This window comes from Tamandua tetradactyla, chromosome 6 (genome assembly GCF_023851605.1).
Source record: "Tamandua tetradactyla isolate mTamTet1 chromosome 6, mTamTet1.pri, whole genome shotgun sequence".
NCBI lineage: Eukaryota > Metazoa > Chordata > Mammalia > Pilosa > Myrmecophagidae > Tamandua > Tamandua tetradactyla.
The window spans coordinates 85,480,400-85,506,663 of record NC_135332.1 but is presented as its reverse complement, the minus strand read 5'-3'; positions in this window follow the sequence as shown (position 1 = coordinate 85,506,663).

Below are 26,264 nucleotides of genomic sequence, written 5' to 3'. Positions count from 1 at the left end.
GTTCTTAATTACCAAATTTTTTATTTTCTTATGAGCCTATGCTAATTCAGCTATACATTTTAGCAGAAAGGGTTTCCTCTCAATATATCTGAACCATGAGGTGGTTCCATCAATTTCTTTCTTTCTTGAAGATATTCTTCCTCAACCCCTTCCATCCCCCTGATTCCATGTGGAATGAATTCTCTCCAGACTTTTGTCTAGAGCTTACTTACATTTATTTCCAACATTGGATCCCCTGTTAACTGGATTTCATCTCTTCCTCTTTATCAGTATCCTCTTTTACATGGTGCATATTTTTCAGGAGCTGAGAAAGGCTGCAAAGAAAAAAGAATTTGAGACCTTGTCGAAAGTCTTTCATCATCACCACTGATCTCTAGTTTTGTTGGGAATACAATTCTTTATCAAAATTAATTTTTTTTCAAAATATTCTGAAATTCATCGTCTTCTACCTTCCAGTACTTTATGTGAGAAGACTGATGACATTATAATATGCATCATTTGCTTTTCATCTTTTGTCCTTCCATGGAAGTCTGTAGAACCTTCTCTTCATTTCTGATATTCTGAAATATCATAGAGATATGGGCCCATTAAAATGGAAACCAATATTACTTGGTTATAGGAAATTTTCTTGAATTATTTCTTAAATAACTTTCTCTTCCCTCCATTTTCTTTGCTCTCTTTTACTATATGTGCAATCACTTGGATACTGAACCTTTTAACCTGATCATTGAATTGTCATTCTTTTTTTTAATTTTTTATCTCTTTTATATTTTGTTCTGCTTTCTGGAAAAGTTCTTTAGTTTTAGCCTCAAAATATTCTATTGAATTAAAAAATGTTCTCTCATTTTTAATTCATAAGCGGTTTTTGGGTTCTGCATTTTCCTTTTTCATAGCACCCTAGTTTTATAAAGAAGATAATACTCTCCATTATTTTTCTGAAGATAGGAATTTTGTGTTCTTTCCATTGTCATGATTTTTGTTTTGCTCCATGCATTGTCTGGCTCATTTTGATTTGCTTTCGTTAATTCTTTTCATTTGTTTTGATTTCTGTTTTCCATATGGTGACAAGATGGTATGCTATCTAATTTATTAGGGCTCCCCAATTGTCAGCGTCTGTAGGTCTTTCCTCTTCAGCCAATTACCATCTGCAGAAGATATTCTCTAATCTGATTGGAGAGCATGAACTCAGTTTCCAGAAGTTTGAGAATTAAGTGTGGAAGGGGGGTGGAACTGAGCTCACACTAATTAATATAAATCATTTTAGTAGTATACTTTGTCCTCAGTGGTTTCTAATGTTGTGTCCAGGTCTAGAATCCACCTAGTTCAACATGTCCAGAAAGTAAGCCTTGAGTCTTTTGCTGGATTTAGGGAAATGTTTTTGTCTGACTGTTGAGAAGTGAGGGAAGGGAAAGGTTTGTATATATCATTTTTTGTTCTCTACACACTTTTTATTGAGGCGAAATGCACATAACATAAAATAAAACCATTAAAGTGAGCAATTCAGTGGCATTTCGTGCATTCAGAATGTTATGAAATGATCTCCTTTATCTATGTTTCAAACCTTTCATCTCCCCAAAAGGAAACCCCGAACTCATTAAAAAATTGGTTCACATACCCCCTTCCCCTGGCGCACTGTCTTACTTTTCCTTTTGAGCCCCATTGAAACTCTCCCTGTTGCCTTAGAAGTGTCTAGGACCTCTGGTTCTTGAGTCTCTCTAGGGTCAGTGTGATTTTTTTCCCCCACCGACAGACTCTTCAGTCATCTGTCTCCAGTTGGTTAATTCAGTTTCCTCTGTGGCCCATCTGCTCTCCATCTTCTGGAATGGTGCTGGTATTTTGCCATTTTGCACTTTTTTGCCCTGTTTCCTGTTATTTTAATGGACTCCCTGAGAAGGTGAGGTAGACACTTGGATTTAAATGACCATGTTTAACTGAAGTCTAAGCCCCCATAACAGTTTCTTTGGCTCCATCAATATCTGATGTGTTTTAACTTTATCTGCCCATGAAATCCCAACATCCTTGATGGCCGGCTCATTCCTTTTACTCCATTTCCCTGCTTCCCATAATACTTAGCAATATATCATTAACATCCATTAATTGAACTGAGCCCTAATTTATACCTCAAAGCTATTTTTCATAGAACCAGAAGCCATGTAAGACAGACAGATAGCTTTCTTCTGTCCTCTGGTTTTGTGTGCATGGCATAACAACATCTACCTTTGGGCGCACAACAGGGTATTTCACAATAACCAAGACCTAGGAGTCCCCTCCTGGGATAGGTTGAAATCTCAGCCCTATAAATACCCTGAATCTTGGTTTCCTCACCTGCAAAATGTTCATAATGTCTACCTTGCCAATTCAGTTTTTTGGGGGGATTATATAAGATAATGTATAAGAGGGTACAGCAGATCCAGGAAACACAATGAATGTCATTTCTTTTCCTGTTATCCTATTTCTACAAGAGCCAGAGACCCAGAAATGGCCAGCATTTCACCAGAAGTGACTGTGGGGACAGGAAAGGAGGGGATGCTGGAGCCCAGGTTTTCTGATGCTTCTTAATGGGCTCCTTACAGAAGCGATAGACTCTTGAGAGTCAGCTCACTTCAAATGAAAGCCAAGCTAAACACCTTTCCTTCAGAGTAATTTCCTTGGAGATATTTAATAGCCACTGGAGAGGGGGAAAGAGTTCAATCTTGAAGACAATTCTAGTTTATAGCTTTATAGCTTTGGTGATAGCCGAGCGCTCAGCATTGTACAATTTCTTTTACGTCTTCTCTATTAAAGGCCCATCTTCACAGCACTGGGTGCACAGTGTGCTGGTGTCACTCCCGGGAATGGCCCTAGTGCTCATTTGCAAGCCCATTAACTTATATTTTCTTCATTAAGAGGAGGGGAAGGAAATATAGGTTTGAGCCAGCTGAGTGGGTCAAAGAGAAATTCAAGAACTATGCCAGGGCTGGAGAGGCTGTGGCCTTCCTCAGGAAAGAGGGCTTCAAAGTGATATGACAATGTCAATACTAATGATAATAATCACAGAAACGCTAGTGTTGGCCCGTGATGCTTCCAAAGTGTCGTTACACTCTTATCTAACTCAGTGCACATCAAGACCCAACAGAGTGGTTTGAACAGTGTGATACCCCAATAAATCCCAGAGTGATTTGAACAGTGAATAAAGAAGTATTCAAAGTCCCTTTGGGGGAACTTTAGGGAAAATTCAATTTCCCAATTGGAGAATTCCCGATATTCTTGCAGGCAATGGGAACAACCAAATCAATAGGCTGAGCCCTCAATCTTGGGGTTTGTTCCTATGAAATTTATCCTCACAAAGGATAGGTCAAGCCTACTTAAAATTAGGCCTAAGAGTCACCCGCAGAGAATCTGTTTTGTTGCTTAGATGTGGCCTCTCTCTCTCAGCCAACATGACAAGCAACCTCACTGCCCTCCCCCTCTCTACATGGGACATGACTCCCAGGGGTGTGGACCTCCCTGGCAACATGGGACAGAAATCCTAGAATGAGCTGAGACTCAGCATCAAGGGATGGAGAAAACCTTCTTGACCGAAAAGGGGAAGAGAGAAATGAGACAAAATAAAGTGTCAGTGGTTGAGAGATTTCAGAGTTGAGAAGTTATCCTGGAGGTTATTCTTACACATTATACGGATATCCCCTTTAAAAACAAATCCAGCAGAGATAGCAGGATGACTAGTCCCATCCAATGAGACAAAATGCGAGTGCGGGGAGTTGGGCCCCGGCAGCTCACCAGCTACCTGACCTTTGAGTGTTGGGAATGTTAAATGATTTGACTTCAGTAGCAGGGTCAGTGAGAAACAGGAAGACTAGAAGCCACCATTTCAGATTACAAACCCTCTGCAATTTCCACCCTACCAAGTGGCTGCTCCATGATGGAGAATATTAACCTTAAGCCACTGCAGATTACAAAGTCTGCATGGACATTTTAAGTCTTCAAAACTATCCTTCACAGACGTATTAAAAACCAGCCTCTGGACAGGCAAAAGGAGTGTTTGTAATGAGGGTAGGTTGTGAGGGGTTTACTGTTCAAATGAATTTAGGAGGAGACCCAGCCACATCCCCATGATGGGTGAGACAGGGAAGGTGGAGAATTTGCCCTGTGACCTGAGAGCCATGCTTTGGCTGAGTCAGAGCTGGGCCCGCCACACCATCTCCTCTCCCTGGCACACAGGAAGCCCACCTTTCCCACTCTCCCTTGCAGTGAGGTTGGACACCGGGTGGCAGGCGCCTAACCAGTGGAATGGGGGAAGAAGTGATAGAATTCATTTCTGGCCTTGGAGAAAAATGTCTGTCATGATGATTCATCCACAGTGACCTGGGAAGTCAGGAGCTCCAGAGGCACGTTATGTGGTGGGAAGAGCTATAACTTAAGGGGTTGCTGCTGAGAACAGCCATGCTGTTTCGGTTTGCTAAAGCTGTGGAATGCAATATACCAGAAAAGAATTTTTTTTTTTACAAAGAGGATTTATTAGGTTACAAATGTACAATTCTAAGGCCATAAAAATGTCCAAAGTAAGGCCTCCAGAGAAAGATAAATTGACTCTGAAGAAAGCCCGATGGCATCGGGGTTCCTCTGTCACATGAGAAAGCACATGGCAAAGTCTGCTGACCCTTCACTACAAAATGTCTCTGAGCTTCTGTGGGTTCCTGCTTCTTTCTCCCGAGGTATTTCTGTCTAAGCTCTCTCCCTCTGTGCCCTCTTAAGGACTCCAGTAAGTGGATTAAGACTCACCTTGAATGGGTGGGGTCACATCTCCATGGAAACAACCTAATCAAGTGGTCCCATCCAACAATAAGTCTGCCTCCATAAGATTGGTTTATAAGAACATGGTTTTTCTGGGGTGCATAACAGATTCAAACCAGCAGATTCCACTCTCTGGATCCCCCAAATACATGTTCTTTCCACATGCAAAATACATTTAACTATATCATAATGTCACAAAAGCAATAAAATAAGTACAAAGTTTTATCAAAATCAGTTGCAGGCATGGTTTGCCCTAAGGTAAAATTCTCCTCTGGCTGTAGACCTGTAAACTCAGAACAAGTTATCTGCTTCCAATACACAAAGGAGGGGTGGTCATAGGATAAATGTTCCCGTTGCCATAGGGAGAAATTGAAAAGGAAAATAGGGCTCAAAATTCCCAAACAGGGATACAAGGGTAGTTCAGTGGTTGAATTCTCACCTGCTATGCAGGAGACCCAGATTCGATTCCCAGCCCATGCAGTTCCCCAAAACAAACAAACAAACAAACAAAAATTCAACTAATGGTGCTGCAAAAGCAGAATACTCACATGGAAAAAGAATGAAATGTGACCTCTGCCATAAAACATACAAAAAAATTTCCCAAACAATTCTGAAAACCTGCAGGATATACTACATTAGATTTCAGTCTGAAAGTCATTTATAAAATGACATTTTATCTTGGGGCTTGAGAGAGTGGTAGTCCCACCCACCCCAAGGGCTTACACAGTGGCCCTGCTATCTCCAACCACTGGGGTGAGGGTTTTAACATATCCAAGCATTGGGGAGACCACCTTGTTCTCAGCCCCAATCTTTCCAAACATTGGGGTGCCAATGGACTCTGCTCATCTCTGTGGCACAGGCTTAACCCCTTTAGAGCAGCTGGCCATACTGTCCCCAATCCCTTGGGCATATGTTAAACCCTCTCTGATGCTTGAGGCACCAAAACCCTTCCTGAACATTGAGGCAGAAGGCCTGCCCTCTGCAAACTCTAGTGCAAGCACACTGTTTACACATGCATGGATGGAGTCAGCACTCATGGCTTCAGATCTTAGCTTCCATGGGTCTGCCTTTGAAGTCAGTTTTTCTTCAAGTTTTCCCTATTCTGTCCTTTTTATTATAGACTGGAAGTGGTTCCATTCATACAGACCATGAAAAAAAAATTGTTGACTCATCATGCAGCACACAGGGGTCAAAACTGTCAGACAATAGGACTTTCACAAATCCTTTCTGAGTAACTCCATTCCCATCCTGAAATGACTAATTGATTCCATATTTGGTTAAATCCTCATATGGGACAATATATGAGGTGTCCCATAGCCTCTGGGGTCTCACTTTCTGGAAGCCCAGAATTTTCCAGACCATCAATTTCTGGTTTCCTTGTACCCAAGAGTTCAGTTCTCAGCTTATTCCTTCCCTCTTGCATTTCATTATAAGTTGCAAGAAGAAGCCAGGCCACACTTACCACATCTAGTTTGGAAATTTCCTCAGCTAAATATCTCAGCTCATCATTTTCAAAGTCTCTCTTCCATCCAACGCCAGGACTCAATTTTGCCAAGTTCTCTGCCACTTTAAAACAAGAATCACTTTCCTTGCAGTTTGCAATAACACATTCCTCATTTCTGCCTAAGACTTCATCAGAAGTATCTTCAGAGTTCATCTTCCTATCAATAGTCTTTTCAAAATATTCCAAGCCCTTCCTTTTATGCTCCTCACAATTCGTCCATAATCTCCTCTTTATCCATTTAAAAAGTCATTCCAACATGTTTGGTATTGCAAACTCAATACTCCACTTCTCTGGTATCAAAATCTGTTTTGGTTTGCTAAAACTGCTGAAATGCAATATACCAGATATGTGTTGGCATTTTTTTAAAGAGGATTTATTAGGTTACAAATTTAATGTTCTAAAGCCATGAATAGGTCCAAATTAAAACATCCAGAAAAAGATACCGTGCCCCTGAAAAAAGGCCAATGGCATCCAGGGTTCCTCTGTCACATGGGGAGGCACAGGGTGACATCTGCTGGCCCTGCTCTCCAAAATGTCTCTGAGTTTCTGTGGGCTCTTGCTTCTTTCTCCTGGGGTATTTCTGTTTAAGCTCTCTCTCTCTCTCTGTTGCACCTTCTTATAGGACTCCAGCACGTACACTAAGACCCACCTTGAATGGGTGGGGTCACATCTCCATGGGAACAACCTAATCAAGAGGTTCCCCCAACAATAGGTCTGCCCCACGAGATTGGACTAAAAGCACATGACTTTTTTAGAGTAAACAACAGCTTCAAACTAGCACAAGTATACACTCTGGTCTACGACAGGCACAAGGAACTATTTGTGTGTGAGCCATTTAGTCCGGCCTCTCCTGACTAATACACTAGAAGGGAAGAAATCACCTCGGCGGAAGATCCTATTTGTGCCAAAGAGGTATAATCACTCAGCCAAAGTTCTCTTCCCTTCCTTTCACCACTTGACTCCTCTCCACACTTCAGGCTGCAGTTTAAGTGTCTTCAGTGAATTTCTCATTGAGGTTGCCTGTCCCGCTCACGCATAGAGCCTCTGCATATGCATCAGTTTGTAGCAGTTTCCCTTTGCCTTTCCAGATTCGAGTATGATTTTACAGTTATTCATTCAAATATTGTTTAAAATTTGACTCTTTCATGAGAATGTAAACTCAGGATGTCTGTCTTGTTTTATTCTCGGGTACTCAGCATAGTGCCAGGTACCAAAAGAACATTATGATTTCCATAGAGATGTGGGATTGGATTTTCAATGAACACCACAGAGAGTATTTGCAATAAAAGTGTTGACTACACATTTACATGCTTCCTAGACTAATGGTTAATATACTGCATTTATTCATTTACATATAGAGAGGAAGTTTTTTTTTTAAGTCAATTGTATCAAAGTGTGGGTTACCTAGAAAAACACATCCATTTTTAAGTGCATTTTGGGTGAGTTTTGACAAATTAATATACTAGTGAAATCATCATCTCTATCACAATATGTTATTGTGATGCGAAATGTTTACAGAATGCTTCCTTCAGCCCCCAAAGTTTCTTCATTCCCTGTCCCTGTTCATCCTTCTCCACAGCCAGCCCAGCAAATTCTGTTCTGCTTTTTTGTCACTGTACATTAGATTTGCCTTTTTTATTTCTTCAATAAATGATTCCAAAGTTATTGATTCTTTTGTGTCTACATTCTTAACCTTAGCACAATATTTTTTAGATTAATCCATATTTTAGATATTTTGTTAGTTTATTCATTTTTACTATCTAGTAATGTATCCATAATATAAACATACCCCAATTTGTTTATAATTCCCTTTTTTCTTTTTTCTAGCAGATTTATTAAAATATAAATCACATATTACAAAATTCACCACATAAAACTATACAACTCAGTGGTTTTTAGTATAGCACTTAGTTGTGCAACCAACACCATTATCTGATTTCAGCTGACTTTTATCCTCACAGACAGACGACTCATACTCATTAGCAGAAAGTCTTTTTTCTTCCCTCTCCCAAGTCCCTGGATAATAGCAATGTATTCCCTATCTCTGTGGATTCGTGTGTTTGGGGAACTTCATATAAATGCTATCATACAACATGTGGTCTTTTTGTGATTGGCTTATTTCACTTAACATGTTTACAGGGTTCATCTACATTATAGCACACAGTCCTTCCTTTATATGCCTGAATAATATTCCATTGTATGGATAGACCACATTTTATTTACCCATTTATCAATTAGTGGATATTTGGTTGTTTCCATTTTTTTTGGCTTTTATGAATAATGCTGCTGTGAACATTTTGTATCAGTTTTGTGTGAACATATGTTTTCAATTCCCTTGGGCATATACCTAGAAGTGGAATTGTTGGTACATATGGTAACTGTGTTTAATGTTTTGAGAAACTGCCAAACTGTTTTCAAAAGCAGCTGCATCCTTTTACATTCCCACCAGAAATGCACTAGGATTCCAATTTCTCTGTATCCAGTACTTGTTACTGCCCATCTTCTTGATTACACTCCTCCTGATATGTGTGAAATGGTATCTCGCTCTGGTTTTGATTTGCGTTCCCCTGATGAGTAATGACAATGGCAACTTTTCATGTGCTTACTGACCTTTTGCAAATCTTCTTAGGAGAAATGTCTATTCAAATCTATTGTCCATTTTATAATTAGATTCTCTTTACTTCTTCTTGTCGAGTCTTAAGTGTTCTTTATAAATTCTGCATACTAGGCTGTCATTCAATGCATAATTTGCAAAAAAAATCTTTCCCCTTCTGTGTGTTGTTTCTTCCTTTTTTTGACAATGCTCTTTGATGCACAAAGTCTTTAAATTTTGGTGAAATTCAATTTATCTATTATTTTCTCTTGGTCTGCTTGTACACATCCATTCACTTTTTAGTGAATATTTAAGGGCTATGTTTTCCAGTTTTTGTCTATTACAAAATCAAATCCTATGAATAATTTTATGAGTTTTCATGTGGATAAATATTTTTATTTAACCTTGGTAAATATCTAGGGGTTATAAATCCCTGGTAGTATGAAACATGCATGTTTAAATTTTTAAGGAAATTGCCAAACTGTTCTCCAAAGTGTTTGTAGCATTTTACATTCCCTCCAGCAAGGCATTAGAGTCCCAGTGTTCCATGTTCTCATCAGCACTTTATATTGTCAGTCTCTTTAAATTTAGCCATTTTATTGGGTATATAATGGTCTCCCAATGCAATTTCAATTTGCATTTCCCTGATATCTGTGACGCTGAGCATCTTTTCATGTGCTTTTTGTCCCTTCATCTATCTTGTTTTGTAACATTTCTTCTCAAATCTTTTGTCAATTTTTATTGGATTATTTAGCTTACTATTGAGCTAAAAGAGCTTCATATATATATAATCTTGTTTCTAATTCTTGTTGGATACATGTATTCTAAACATTTTCTGCCATTCTGTTTCTTGAATTTTATTTTCTTAACAACGTCTATCAAAGAGCATAAGGTTTTAACTTTGATGATTTCCATTTGATCAATATTTTCTTTTAAAGTTTGTGCTTATTTTAGACCCTTCCTAAGAAATCTTTGTTTCCCAAGGTGGAAAGGTTCTCTACAACGATTCCATCTAACAATTTTATACTTTGAAGTTTCAGACTTAAGTTTATGAGCCATTTCAAATAAACTTTTATTAATGGCTTGAAGTTGGGGTCAAATTTCATTTTTTTTCCCATATGTATATGCATCATTTCAACACCATTTGTTGGCAAGACCATTTTTTACCATAGAAGTACCTTGTTATTGCTATAAGAAATCAACTGAACATATGTGCATGTCTGTTTCTAGAGTCTCTATTCCATTCAATTGATCCAAATATGTGTTGTTGTACCAACGCCACACTCTCTTGATTAGTTTAGGGTCATAATAAGTTTCAAAATTAGGTATAGTATGAATCCAGCTTTATTTTTCTTGTGCAAAATTGTTTTGGCTATTATAGTTTCAGTAAATTTCTATATAAATTTTAGAATCAGTTTGGCAATTTCTATGAAAAGGGTATTTTGATTATGATTGTGTTGAATCATAGATCAATTTTGGAGTAATTGATGGCATAACAACATTGAGCTTTCCAGTTCTTAAACATTATGTATCTCTCAGTTAGGTCTCTTTTAATTTCCCTTAACAATATTTTCATTATCCATGTCTTTAACATATCGTATTAAAGTTATCGCCATGTATGTGATGTTATTGATGCTATTTTAGTTCATATTGTTTTTAAAAATTAATTTCCAATGAATTCTCTGGTATGTAAAGGGAAGATTGATTTCTGTATAGTGACCTTGTATCCTGTGATTTTGCTGAAGTTGCTTACTAGTTCTAGAAATTGTTAGTAAATTCTTTTGGACTTTCTTTGTTCACAATTATGTCATTTGTAAATAAAGTTTTATTTCTTCCTTCTCATTCTGTAAATTTCACTCCTTTTCCTTGTCTTCTTGTACTGGCTAGGATTTCCAGAAGAATACTGAATAGAAACAGTGGGAATGGACATCCCTTACAAATCTTGAGACAATATGTTAGTGGTAGCATATTTTGGTGCATATCCTTTATCAGATAAAGGAGATTCACATCCATTCTAGACTAGACATGATCATGAATGGCTGCTAAATTTCATCACATGCTTTTCTACATCTATTGTGGTTATATTTTTCTCCTTTATTCTTATAATATGGTAAATTACATTAAGTGATTTTCATATGCTAACCTGTTTGTTTAGTAACCCAATTTTTAATTTCTGGAATGAACTCCACTTGATTATGATATATTATTCTTCTTAAACATTATAATTCAATTTACTAATATCTTCTCAAAGATTCTTTGGATCCGTGCTCATGAAGGGTGTTGGTTTAGTTTTCTCTTTTTGTAATATCAGAATGATGCTGGCCTCATAATATCAGTAAAGAAGTTCTCCCTCCTCCTCTCATTTTGAAAGAGTTTGTTATTATTTCTTCCTTCAATAATAGAATTTGCAAGTGAAATTATCTGGGCCTGGAGTTTTCTCCATGAGGTTTTTCCTTCACAAATTCATTTCATGGAATGGATACAGAGTGAGTCAGATTTTCCAGTTCTTCTTGTGTCAACTTTGGTGATTTTTCTCTTCCAAGGATTTGTCCACGTCATCTAAATGATCAAAGCTATTGGCACAAAATTGTTTGTAATATCCCTCCTGTTTTAATGTTTATAGGGTCTGAGATGATATAACTTTTTAAATTTCTTATATTGGTAATTTATGTCTTTTCTCATTCTTTCTTGAACAGTCTAGCTAGATGTTGTAAAATTTTATTGATATTTTCAAAGAAGCTTTTCTTTGTATTATTGACTATTCTTATTACTGTTCTGCTTCCTCTTTCATTCAATTTATTTTTAAAATTTTAATTAATTAATTCATTTTTTGCATGCTGTATAGTGGCGGTCACATTTCATTCTTTTTCCCTGTGAGTATCCCCTTATTGTAGCACCATTTGTTGAATTTTTTTGTTTGTTTGCTTGTTTGGGAAGTGCACAGACTGGGACTTGAACCCGGGTCTCTCACATGCAGGCAAGAATTCTACCACCGAAGCACCCTTGCACGTCCTTAGTTTACTTTTTCCTTTATTATTTCCTTCACTTCAGATTTATTTTCCTCTTCTAAACATGGACACTTAGCTTATTGACATGATATGTTTCTTCTTTACTCAAGCATTTAATGCTATAAATTTCCTTCTGACCACTGATTTAGCTGCACCCCACAAATTTTGCTTTAGGGTGATTTTCAATTTGAAGTATTTCATAAATTATTGCGTTGTTTCTTCTTGAGAATTGATTTCCCAAAACATGGACTTTTCTGGATAGCTCATTGTTAACTGATTTATAATTTAATTCTATTGTGAAAAGAACATATGCTGTACAATTCCAGTTCTTTTAAATTTATCGAATCCTGTTTCATGCTAGATATATGGCCCTTGGTGAATGTTTCCTGTGCACTTAAGAAGAATACATAGTCACTTGTTGCCAGGAGTGTTCCACAAAAGTCAATTAGGCCACACGGTTCACATTTTTAGCACTGACCATTCATAATAAAAATTCTATTAAAAAATGCAGAGACTTCCGGAGAAGATGGTGGCTTAGTAAGACGTGCGGGTCTTAGTTCCTCCTCCAGAAAAGCAACTAAAGAAACAGAAACAATACTAAACAGCTCCCAGAGTCACGACAGAGACCAAAAAGACAGTGTACCCCATTCTGGAACGGCTGAAAGGGCAGGGAGAATCCGCTGCAGTGAGATACCCGAGGGGCACACGTTTTCCCGGCTGGGGCGGCTGGCGACTGGGGTCCCCTCCACGCATGTGGCTCCCCGGTCTGACTGGGAACGTTGGATAGCGGGGCCCTCCCATCACGCTTGGCGTCTCGGGCCAGCTGGGCAATTTGGACCGGTACTCTCCCAAGCCGCGGCGGCCAGCGACCCCTGCCTCCACGCATGGTTTCCCGGGCTGACTGCCGTGCAGACAGACGAGCGCCACGAGCACCACCTACTGGGCAGGAAAAGAAAAACAGAGCCCAGAGATTTCACAGAAAAAGCTTTCAACCAGCTGGGTCCCACACCCAGGGAAATCTGATCAAATGCCCAGACACCAGCAGAAAATAATGGATGACGCTCGGAAAATTGAAGATATGGCCCAGTCAAAGGAACAAACCAATAGTTCAAATGAGATACAGGAGCTGAGACAACTAATGCTGAATATACGAACAGAAATGGAAAAACTCTTCAAAAACCAAATCAATAAATTGAGGGAGGACATGAAGAAGACATGGGCTGAACAAAAAGAAGAAATAGAAAATCTGAAACAACAAATCACAGAACTTATGGTAGTGAAGGACAAAGAAGAAAAAATGGAAAAAACAATGGATACCTACAATGGTAGATCTAAAGAGACAGAAGCTACAATCAGTGAACTGGAGGATGGAACATCTGAATTCCAAAAAGAAACAGAAACTATAGGGAAAAGAATGGAAAAACGTGAGCAGGGGATCAGGGAACTGAATGACAATATGAAGCACACAAATATACGTGTTGTGGGTGTCCCAGAAGGAGAAGAGAAGGGAAAAGGAGGAGAAAAACTAATGGAAGAAATTATCACTGAAAATTTCCCAACTCTTATGAAAGACCTAAATTTGCAGATCCAAGAAGTGCAGCGCACCCCAAAGAGAATAGACCCAAATAGGCGTTCTCCAAGACACTTACTAGTTAGAATGTCAGAGGTCAAAGAGAAAGAGAGGATCTTGAAAGCAGCAAGAGAAAAACAATCTGTCACATACAAGGGAAACCCAATAAGACTATGTGTAGATTTCTCAGCAGAAACCATGGAAGCTAGAAGACAGTGGGATGATATATTTAAATTACTAAAAGAGAGAAACTGCCAACCAAGACTCCTATATCCAGCAAAATTGTCCTTCAAAAATGAGGGAGAAATTAAAACATTCTCAGACAAAAAGTCACTGAGAGAATTTGTGACCAAGAGACCAGCTCTGCAAGAAATACTAAAGGGAGCACTAGAGTCAGATACGAAAAGACAGAAGAGAGAGGTATGGAGTAAAGTGTAGAAAGAAGGAAAATCAGATATGATATATATAATACAAAAGCCAAAATGGTAGAGGAAAATATTATCCAAACAGTAATAATACTAAAAATTAATGGACTGAATTTCCCAATCAAAAGACATAGAATGGCAGAATGGATTACGACCCAGCAATACCACTGCTAGGTATCTACTCAAGGGACTTAAGGGCAAAGACACAGACGGACATTTGCACACCAGTGTTTATAGCAGCATTATCTACGATTGCAAACAGATGGAAACAGCCAAAATGTTCATCAACAGACGAGTGGCTAAACAAACTGTGGCGTATACCTACGATGGAATATTATGCAGCTTTAAGACAGACTAAACTTATGAAGCATGTAATAACATGGATGGACCTAGAGAACATTATGCTGAGTGAGTCAGCCCAAAACTAAAGGACAAATACTGTATGGTCCCACTGATGTGAACCGACATTCGAGAATCAGCTTGGAATATATCATTGGTAACAGAGACCAGCAGGAGTTAGAAACAGGGTAAGATAATGGGTAATTGGAGCTGAAGGGATACAGACTGTGCAACAGGACTAGATACAAAAACTCAAAAATGGACAGCACAATAATACCTAAGTGTAATGTAACTAGGTTGGAACACTGAATGAAGCTGCACCTGAAATATGGTTTTTTGTTTGTTTGTTTGTTTGTGTGTTTGTATCTTTTGTTTTTGTTTTTTTCTTTTTCCTTTATATATATATATATTATTAGTATTATTATTTTAATTCTCTTCTCTGTATTAACATTCTATATCTTTTTCTGCTGTTTTGCTAGTTCTTTTCCTAAATCGATGCAAATGTACTAAGAAATGATGATCATACATCTATGTGATGATACTAAGAATTACTGAGTGCATTTGTAGAATGGAATGATTTCTAAATGTTGTGTTAATTTCTTTTCTTTTTTTTGATTAATAAAAAAATAAAAAAATAAAAAAAATAAAAAAAATGCAGAATCAAGTGTCAAGCTGCAAAATACTGTTTAGACAGAATTAATTATTAACCTTTTCCATTAAAAAATTTAAAAAAAAATCTTTAAAAAAGCCCATTAGTTCAAGTGGATTTCCAGTGTTTTTTAAGTCTTCTATATCTTTATTAATTTCTGTCTACTTGTTCTGTCAATTACTAAGGGGAGGTGTTGGAATATTCAGTTTTTCTCATTTTTCTTCTATGCTTTATCAGTTTTTCTTATATATGTTGAATCTCTGCTATTTGGCACATATGCGCTGAGTATTACTATGTTTTCTTGATGAATATATCACTATATCATTATTGGATGTCCTCATTTTCCTTGCTAATATTTATTTTTGGTGAAATCTACTTAGTCATATATAATTACTGACCTTTCTTTTGATTAGCGATTGCATGGCATAGATCTTTTCATCCTTTTATTTTTAATTATATGTCCTTCTATTTAAAGCTGGTTCCTAGCATATAAATGAATTTTGCTTTTTAATTTAGTTTGGTCATTTCCTTCTTTTGAATGGAGTGTTTATATCATTTACATTTAATATAATTATCCATATAGTTGGGATTTAAATCTACCATCTTGCTATTTGTTTTGTTTGTCCCATCTGTTATTTGTTTCTCTTTTTTCTTTTCCTGCCTTTTTATAGATTGAGTATTTTTAAGGATTCCAGTTTATCCCTATTATTGGTTTATTAGCTTTACATCTTTGTTTTCCTTTTCTAGTGACTGCTGTAGTGTTTAGAATATAAATCTTCAATTTATCATAACCTACCCTCAAATAATTTGACACTTCACATACAATATAGAAACCTTACCAATTTTATTTCTCCATCACATTCTTTTCATCTTAATACCACATATTTTATGATTCCCACATTTAAAAAATCAACTACCTTTAAAATAAATTTTAAAATAAAAGTGTTTTTTATTTATCACATATTTACCATTTCCAGCACTTCTCATTTCTGTGAAAATTGAATTTTCCATCTGGTATAATTTTCCTTCTATCTGAAGAATTTCCTCTAGTCTTCACAGTGCCACTCAGCTTTTCTTTGTCTGGATGGGTTTTATCTTGGCTTTGTATTTGAATGATGTTTTCACTGCATACGGAATTCTAGATTGACAGCTTTTTTCATCACACGAAAGATAACTTTTATTGTCTTCTGACTTGCATAAATTCTGATAGGAAGTTTGTGATTATTTTTATCTTTGGCCCTTGTTACAGTATATCTTTTTTTCTAACTGATTTTTAGATTTTCACTTTATCACTTGTTTTCAACAATTTGATTATGATGTGCTGTGATGGTATGAATTTTCATATATAGATGAAAAAAAATTCTGCCATTATTTCTTCAAATATTTTTGTATCTCTCCCACAACTTTCATATTCTACAATGCCATTACCAGTTGCTAAATTGCCCACAAGTCACCAAAGCTCTGTTTATTTATGAAGTATTTTTATTCCCTGTTTCACTTTGCATAGAATATATTGTTGTGTCTTGGAGCTTACTTAGCTTTTTTTCTTTAGTGTCTCATCAGCGATTAATTCTATTTGGTAAAATTTTCGTTTCAGATATTACTTTGTTAATCGGCTGAAGTTGTATTTGATTCTTTTTTAATATCCTCCATTTATTTCCTCATTATTTCCATGTTTTAATTTATATCTTTAAACACATACATCATTCTTAATGTCTTGTCTGATAATTCCATCATTTCTGCCATTTCTTGGTCTGTTTCTTTTGACTAATTTTTCTTCTGGTTATGGGTTAAAGTTTCCTACTTCTTTGTATGTTTACATTTTTTAAAAGCTTGAACTGAGGAATCGTGTATTTTTTTGTTGACGAGTGCTGGACTTTGTTGTATCCCTTATTATCACTGAATTATTTATTTTTATTTTTATTTTTAAAAATTTTTTTTTTTTTTTTACATGGGCAGGCACCAGGAATCGAACCCGGGTCCTCGGGCATGGCAGGCAAGCATTCTTACTTGCTCAGCCACCGTGGCCTGCCCTGAATTATTTTTATTCATTTGATTTTTGTTTTTGGCTTTTTTTTGGGTTGATCTGGAATAGCCTTTAATTAGGGTTTATTTAATCCTACCTATAAGGCAAGATCCTTCTGGGCATTCCACTAAGCAACCTGTGAATCCATTTCAGCTGGAAGGAACTTGGCTCTGTGTGCACTCCAGGGTTTTTTTTTGTTTTTTGTTTTTTTTTTTTTTTTTAACTTTCAGCTTACTACCTTACACACATTAAAGACAGGAATTTAACCAGACTTAAAAAGACTACATGCAAAATCTAGAAATGCTTTCTTCACAAAAATTCCTCTGTTCTGTAACCCTGCCCCATAGATTCAAGCTGCCTTGGCTTCCTGAGGTCTAACCTCTCTCTACTCAACTGAGCAAAATCGCCAAGCTCCATTTCACAATCCAGAGATTGTCTCCAGGTAGAAATCCTGGGAAATGGTAAGTCTGACCTGTACTGCCCAATGTTCATTATCTGTAAGGGATTTTCCCCTTATCTGTGCTGTTTTGTAATTTATTTTTTAATGGCAAGAGAGTAATTCCAGACCTTGTTATTCCCTCATCATTGGAAGTAGAAAAGGGGTTTGACTGTTCATTACTGGCCTTTCTTTTTACCCTTTGAAGACCTGAATTGCCCCCACTCTCTGAGTTCTTATTGGGGATGTGTTTTTCTAATTGCAGTGCCACACCAGCCACCATTCTGTTGGGTCAATCAGATTAAACCTCAGCACCTGAAAGGGGCACCATTCACTCAGGGCTCCAGTCATCTCAAGAGGCGTGGGGCCCCAGCCTGATCAAGATGGCGGCGGGACACTTCAGGGCTCCATCTCCCAATAGACACTTTGAACAACAAGAAAACATGAGCCAGAAACTCTTTCTTAAAGCTGCAGAAAACAGCTAAAGGACTGCAGTAACAGGCTGAGCATCTCATCAAGGAAAGGCCCACTGGAAAGCAGCAGGGTCTCATGGTGCCCTGGCTGCCCCCGTCCCCCGACCCTCACAGCTTGGCACGAGGACCTCTGCTGCCAATGCACATACTGGGAGCATGTATGGCTGGCCCAATCTTTCTGTTGTGTGACCCGAGGGACCCACTGGCCCAGAACTTGCCCTATGTGTAGAAAGCAGCACACAGAGCTCTCCTGCAGAACCCTGTGAGAAAGCAGGCAAGTGGATGCCTGGGGCAAGGGATTGCTGGCTGCAGGATGTACGGGGCAGTGCCTGGGCCTGGGAGGAAACTGCGTCCTAGGGAAGGGGACATTCTTCTCCATGTAAAGAGGGGAATCCCTAGGGTCAAACATGCATGGACAAGTCAAGATGCAAGTGCTGAAAGGACCAGATAGGCCCCTACACTTTGGCCTAAAGCTGTACTCTAGACTCGTTGTAATGAAAAACTCTGAAGAAGAGCACTTGCACAGGTTAATCTGCAAAGCCTGGGAAAGGTATTTTTTTTCTCTCTTTCTGCTTGTCTTTCTTTCTTCCTGACAGTCAAGGAAAACTGTCATAATACTAGCTGTATATAAGCTTAAGGGACAGATGCCCCAGAACGTAAATTCCAGTGATAATCTACTAAAATATCAAATTGTCCAGGCTCCCACAAAAAATTACAAAACATACAAAGAAATAGGAAGGGATGACAAGGAAAAAGATTGAAGCATCAGAAACTATCATGAAGTGGATCAGACCTGGGACATTCTAGACAAAGACTACTAAAAAAGGTCCTAAATATGCCCAAAGAGCTAAAAGAAAACATGGACAAAGGACTAAAGGAAATCAAAAGACTGATAGATGAACACAAAGAGACTATCAATAAGGAGCTGAAAATTATAACAAGGAACCAAACTGAGCTCAAGACCACAGTAACAGAAATTAAAAATTCCCTGGAAGAGTTCAACAGCAGATTGGAACTAGCAGAGGAATCAGAACTAGGAGAAAAGACAATTGGAATTTTCTGGTCTGAGGAGCAGCAAGAGAAAAGAATTAAGAAACGTGGACAGAGCCTGAGGCATGCATTGTGGGACTCACAGAAGGAGGAGAAACAGAGAAAGGGGCAAGAGAATATTCAAAGAAACAATGGCTGAACACTTCCCTAATCTAATGAAAGATATGACGATACAGATCCAAGATGCTCAGTGAACTCCAAATAGGATAAACCCAAATAAGCCCACATTATACCAGGTTATAATCAAATGAATGAATGTCAAAGATAAGAGAGAATTCTGAACACCGTAAGAGAGAAGTAATATGTCACATACCAGGAAGGCTCAATAAAAGTAAGTGCCAATTTCTCATCGGAAACCATGTAGGCAAGAAGGCAGTGGGAAGACATGCTTAAAGTGATGAAAGCAAGAGAATTGACAAGCAATAATTCTATGTCTAGCAAAACTGTCTTTCAAAAATGAAGGAAAGATTAAGATTCCCAGATAAGCAAAAGCTGAGGAACTTTGGTATCACCAGAGTGGCCCTACCAGAAATGACACATGGAGTTGTGCAAGCAGGAAGGAAAGGACACTAGACAATTGAATGTAGCTATATGAAGAAATAAAGACTTCTGGTAAGGATAATGGCAGGGGTAAATATAAATAACAGTGCTATTGTAATTTTGATTTGTAGGAACGCTTTTTATTTCCTAAAAGATCTAAAAGGCAAATGCATAAAATGTAATATTCCATCAATGGTTCTGGATTCATAATGTATGAACCTGTAATTTGTGACAAGAACTACATAAAAGTGGGGGGACGGAAGGGTGCAGGAACATTGTTTATGTATGCTATTGAAGTTAACCTGGTATCCAAACAAATGAGATTGTTGCAGACTTAAAATGCTAAATTTAAGCACCATGGTAACCACAAGGAAAATATCAGAGAATACAACAACTCACTGAGACAGAAATAGAGAACAGGTTACCATGGGTTTGGGGCAGGGGCATGGGGAGTTAATGAAAACTGGGTGTAGGGTTTCTGTTTGGGGTGAAGGGAAAGTTGCAGAAATGGACGGTCGTGAGGAAACTGCAACATCGTAAATGTAATTAATCCCACTGGATGGCAGGCTTGGGTGGGGTTGGGATGGGAAGATTTATGTTGTATCTGTGTTTTCACAATCGAAAAAAATAAACGTAAGCTAAAGTTAAATTGCATTAAAATTAAATGCAATACATGAGGCTGGATGGGGTCTGAGAATGGATGAGGAAAGGCTCAGAAAGACATTATGAGGGCATAAGAAAGATTGAAATATATAAGGTAAGACTCATTTAATGTTAAATTTCTCAAACTTGATAACTGCACTTAAGGTGATTACATAAGTGTTCATAGGAAATGTACATGGGTTCAAGGAGTAGGATTGCGCAATCTGCTCTCGAGTGTTCAAAAACTAATTACATAGAGAGATAGACTATTACATACATACAGAGATACATACATAGTTAGATGATAGAATGATCTGGTAAAAGTGACAAAGTGGTAAAACTGTTAAAATTGGTTGATTCAGGTATCCACAGGGTTAGGGCATTCTGTATATAGGGTTTGCATTATTTTGGTATGTATGACTATTTTTTCAGAATAGAAGGTTTTTAAACAAGTATGTGGTTCAAGATGAGGTTTATTATGTTTTTCGTGGTCATCAGAAACTTGTCTGAGTTCATTGGTCTCTAGGCAACTGAACACTGGAAATCAGACAGTTTCCAGTGTGTGTGTGTGTAAGAACCCAACCAGAAACTGATCCCATGACCACCGTAGGCTCAGAGCCCCCTCCTGTTTTTCACTGCCTATGAACTTGACCTTTGCATGGAGTTCAAGTTCACCTCCCTTGCTTTTCCCTCCACTCTCTCTGCGTTCTCTGGTTCAGAGAATCTCTTCTAGAGAACATCTCATGCTTCGATGCCTGCAGAGCCTGCTCAAAGTCCACTCCTCCTTTCAGCCCTGTTTCACGAGATTTCTGCCCTATAAATTCCTGATCCTGCTCCCCAATTAAAACGATCATACTCCTCCCCAATAGTCTCAAATAATTTTCCAAATTTTCCCTTGTCAAGATTAGGCTTCACAAACATTTATTAAGTACCTACTATATGCCTTTAAGCATGCTAAGCACCTTCATAGTTGATAGATCATAGACATTTTGCAAAAACTCTGAGAAGTAGCTTTCACTCTAGGCATTTAGCCAATGAAGATAAAAGACTCAGAAAACCAAGCGACTTGTCTTATTTAAATGGCTTTGATACTTATCATTTTTCTCTCTGATTTATGGTTTCTTGAATGCATGACTGTAGGGAGAAAATCCTTAGTTTGTGTGACCTTGGGGATGTTTCTTAAGTTCACTGAACTTCAATTTCTTCTTCTACAAAACACAGCTAATTTGGGTGGGCCATGGTGGCTCAGTGGTAGAGTTCGTGCCTGCCATGCTGGAGACCTGGGTTTGATTCCCTGTCTCCAAAAAACAAAACACAGCTAATTTTACTCATGTCAGTGTGTTGCAGAGGCAACAAAATAAGTCACTGCTATATAAGAATGCTGGCAAACCTCCAGGTACATAGTAGGTGCACACTGAAAACCAGGCCCAGTGCCCCCTGCCCCCCTCCACTCCCTATGTTGCAAGCTCCTTCCTCAAGGACAGAGATTATGGGATGATGCCTCAATCATCTGTTCTTACAAACCCTTGCACTGGCCTGAAATCTATTAACAGCATAAAAAAAGTCCGGTGGCATGAATTTCTCAGTCATCTCCATTTAGAGAGTGAGAAGGCAATGTCAGCGGTGCTGACTGAAGGTCAGGGCTCCTTCCCCAGGACACAGAGGTTTGCAGAGCAGCAGCTGTCCTGGAGAAGAGCTTTCCCTGGGCCAGGCCTTTTTCTCTGTGCCTCAGAAACCCTTTCTTATTTAAACGACCTTAGCAATCCCAGGCAGTAGACTGTCAAATTTCACTTTAGAGATGAGCAAAGAGAGGGTGGGCGTTCAAGTGACTTTTCCAAGTTGACGGGCCTGGGTGACCCCAGGACCCTTGACCTTCCCGTGTGAGCCTAGGTTTAACCTCCCCTGAGGGTCTGTTATATGTCACTGTTCTAGTTTGCTAGCTGCTGGAATGTGATATACCAGAAACAGAACAGCTTTTAAAAAGAGGAATTTATTAAGCTGCAAGTTCACAATTCTAAGGCTGTGAAAATGTCCAAATTAAAGCAAGGCTATAGAAATGTCCAATCTAAGGCATCCAGGGAAAGATACCTTGGTTCAAGAAGGCTGATGAAAATTCAGGGTTTCTCTCTCAAGTGAGAAGGCACATGGCGAACATGGCCACATCTGCTAGCTTTCTCTCCAGGCCTCTTGTTTCATGGAGCTCCTCCGGGGGTGTTTTCCTTCTTCATCTCCAAAGTTCTCTCTGACTGCATGGGCTCTAAAGCTTTTTCCAAAATGGTTCACTCTTAAAAGACTCCAGTAAGCAGCCTTACCTTGAATGGGTGGAGACACATCTCCATGGAAACCATCTAATCAAAAGTTACCACTCACGATTGGGTGGGTCACATCTCCATGAATAGTCAAAAAGCTCCCCCCCCCCCCGAAATATTGAATGAGGATTAAAGGACATGGTTCTTCTGGGGTACACCACAGATTCAAGCAACACAGTCACCCTTGGGAAGAATAAAACATTTTGAGGGAGCGCACAGAAGCATCCACCAACAGCTGCAGCTCATCCCCAAGGGGCTGGTTCATGTTACTGAAGACCTACTAGGTGCAATTTTTATCTGTATAACAACCAAGTAAGCTAGATACTATGAGTTGGCTCCCGTTTTTAAGATGAGGAGACTGAGGTTCTGAGTGGTTATAGCTTACTTAGAGCTTCTCAGCCAGTTGTGGACACAGGCTCTGGCTGACTACCCTGACTCTGAGGCTCAGTAGGGGGCAGTGGTCAAGCTTCCAGGGCCTGGAGCAGGGGTTGGCATCCTGGCACTGCTGTTCCTTAACTCCGGGACCTTGGGCAAGTTGTTAACTTTGCCAGCCTTCCATTTCCCCATCAAAAAATTGAGAGGTTCTTGGACCCTACCTCCGAGGTGACTGTGACAATCAGATAGGTTCCTGACCCACACAGACATCGGTGGCACACAGCCGGCTCCTCCGCAGTGCCTCTTGTGCTGCGATTCCAGCTAGGTGGGCTGAGGAAGGAGTGGGAACAGCGGACTTGTGCTAGCGGAACAGAGTCGCTGTCTCTGAGCTCTGTTGGTTCCAGGGACCTGTGGCTGCTTCCGCCTGGGTGGAAAATGGAGTCTTCCCAGGAGCAGTGTCCCTGACGATGGCTCGAACACAAGCAGGACGGGAATGAGCTGCTGTGAAGGGCACAGTTGGTGTCATTCTCTCTTCCACAGCACCAGGGCTGGAGATCAGCCTTCTGCATGCTGGCTCTGTGGTTTCCGGAAGGAGGAAAAGGGCCAGAGAGTCAGCCTGGGAAATTTCTGACCTTGTAATGGAAGAGGCCCCCACCTGGATGCAGACACTTCACGTCCTCCCACCCTCACTGCACAGCACCTCCCTCCTCAGCCTGGGTGTTGTCCTGCAAGTGCAAGGGTGGGTAGTCTCATTGGGTACTGATGGTATTTTTGGGCGGGGGGAAAGCTTCCGTGGGGGATGTTGTCCAGCACATCATGGGATAACGCACATAGTATGTTAGTTTTGATTGCTGTGTAACACACCACAAGCTTGGCAGGGGAAAACAATACCCATTCATTATCTTACAGTTTCTGTGGGTCAGGAGTTTCAGCAAAGTTTATTTGGGTACTCTGCTCAGAGTTTCCTAGGGCTGCAAATACAGCCTAAACCTGGCTGTGTCTTCATCTGGAGGCTCGACTGGGGAAGACTCCATTTTCAGACTCACTCAGGATGTTGGCTGAATTTATTTCTTTGTCACTATGGGATCAAGGACCTGGCTTCTTGTTGACTATTGGCTGGAGGCCACCCGCAGTTCCCAGAGGTTACCTGTAGTTCCCAGAGGCCACCTGCAGTTCCCAGAGGCCACCTGCAGTTCTCGGAGATCACCTTGGTTCCCAGAGGCCACTTGCAGTTCCTTGCTATATGGGCTTTCCCAACAAGCTGTTTACTTCATTGTACCAGCAAGGTACCAGTGAGATGGACTCTTATGTAACGCACCATAATTGCAGGAGTGACCGCCCATCACCTTTGCAGGTTTACTGATTTGAAGCAAATTACAGGTTCTGCCCACATGCAAGGGGAGGGTTGTACACAAAAGCACGGACCCAGGCAGACATGGGCTTTGGCAGGGTAACTTAGGGCCTTCTGCTGCAGGGAGCATCACTCTCAGTGCTGTTCACCTGAGTCATGGAGATGACGGAAGATGCCTTCAGCTGGAGATGACCCAGATCCCTGCCTGTCTAGAGCCCTGTCCCTCCTTCCACCTACATTTCCTTAGGAGCCTTCCAGGAGTCTCCTTAAACTGAGCATGGTTCTTTCTTCTTGGAAAGCCCGTAGCAGGCTGTGCCTTTCTTTGGACTCTGACCTTGAAGCAAGGTCAAGCCCCTCCATTCCAGAAGTGAGGCTTTCACCACCTACTTTCCTGGGCAGGGACCTCACCTGGTGTGCACATATCACAGTGTGCACATATCATGGCGTGCATATATCACTGTGTGCACATATCACGGTGTGCACTTATGGTGTGCACATATCACGGTGTGCAGGAGCTGGGGTGACCGTGGCTGGTGGGGCTATTCCATTCTTTGTCTTTCTGCAGCCTGGCCTCCTTGAGGGAAGAGGCCTTCCTTCTTGGGGAAATCAACCAACTGTGATAATAATTGCTAACATTTATCCAGCCCTCGTTATGTGCCAGGTACTGTAATATGTGCTGTGCATACATAATTGCCTTTTAATCCTCACAACAATGACTAAGAGATTTTAATACATTTCCAGGAGACAGGAGGCAGAGGGGTGTGAGCTGACCTATAAAACTGGAGGAGGCTGCAGCCCAGATCCTGGCGGCTGGCTGCTGCCAAGATTCCACCCACCGGAATACCGGGGAGACTCTGTGCCCAGAGGCAGCGGGCGTGGGCGGGCCGGGGCCACACGTCACATCCTCCGCCCACCGGGCAGCCCCCCCCACCCTCTCCCCCACCTCGGCAGGGACGCCAGCCTGCAGGCCAACCCTGATGACCTTTCCCTGAAGAAATGGAATCCATCCTGCAGGAAAAGGCAAGGCGGGGTGGGGGGCCGTGGTGTGCCCAGAATAAAACCTTTTCTGTTCTGACAGGGGGGGTCAGGACACCTCTCTCCGAAGCAAACGCTGCCAGCTGCCGCATTTCTCCCTACCCTCCCCCCCCACCAAAGCCCAAAGTTGGAATCGTCCCCCAGGGGAGGGGCTGAACAGGAAACGCAGGTACAATAACAGCAATGGGGAAACGCGCACACATGAGTCTCCTTACCTTTATTTTCATTCTATGAACAGACAACCAGGGACCTCGAGGCCTGCTGGAGCATGGAGAAAAAGATGAAGACAAACGGGCTGAACCAACTAAGGCCAGAGGAAGCAGAGCAAATTAAGTGAAAAGTGATCCAAACGTACCCCAATTAATTAATATACTCAGAGATATTTGAGAGGATATTATATCCATAAAATAAAAAGCAGCATGCTTTCGAAAGGGAACACTTAGGCAACCAAAATAAGCATTTAGATTCTAAAATATGACTGTGCCCTCTATTTAAAAAAGGAGGATGAGAAAGCAATGCTTAGCAAACCTCTAAGAACATGGAGCAAATAGACGAATGGGTTGAAATTATAAGCAAATAGATAGGGATGAGAAGACAGTCTCCAGGAGGCCAATTCCAGAAACAAAACAGAGGAAATGGAGAGGACAAAATGATCAAATAAACAATACAAAAGAATTTCTGAGCCCTGAAGAAAAACATACACCAAGACTGAAAGGGTCTCCTGCAAATACCAAAGTGGATGAATAAAAAATATTCACAGTAAGGCAAACTTTCACAAAATTGCATAACATCTAAGACAGAAAGCAAAACAATCCTACAAATTTCCAGAGAAAGGGAAAAAAACATCATCTAGGAAGAAATGAGAAATAAACTGATAAGGTGCCCTCTTATCAGCAATTGCTTAAAAACAAAATGAAGCCAAGTGCCTAACTTCTGATGGAATTCTGTTCACAGTCCAATGGCTAATCAAATATGAAAGGAGGCAGAATAAAGACATTTTCATACATATGAAGTTTATCTCCCATTTGACTTCTCTTAAGAAATGACTCGAGGATATGCTCCAGAAAAATGAGGAAGGAAATTTTTTGAAAAAGAAAACCTAGGGCCTAAGCCAGGAGGTGAGAGGTTCGGTGATCAGGAATCCCCATTCGTGATGGATTGGGAGA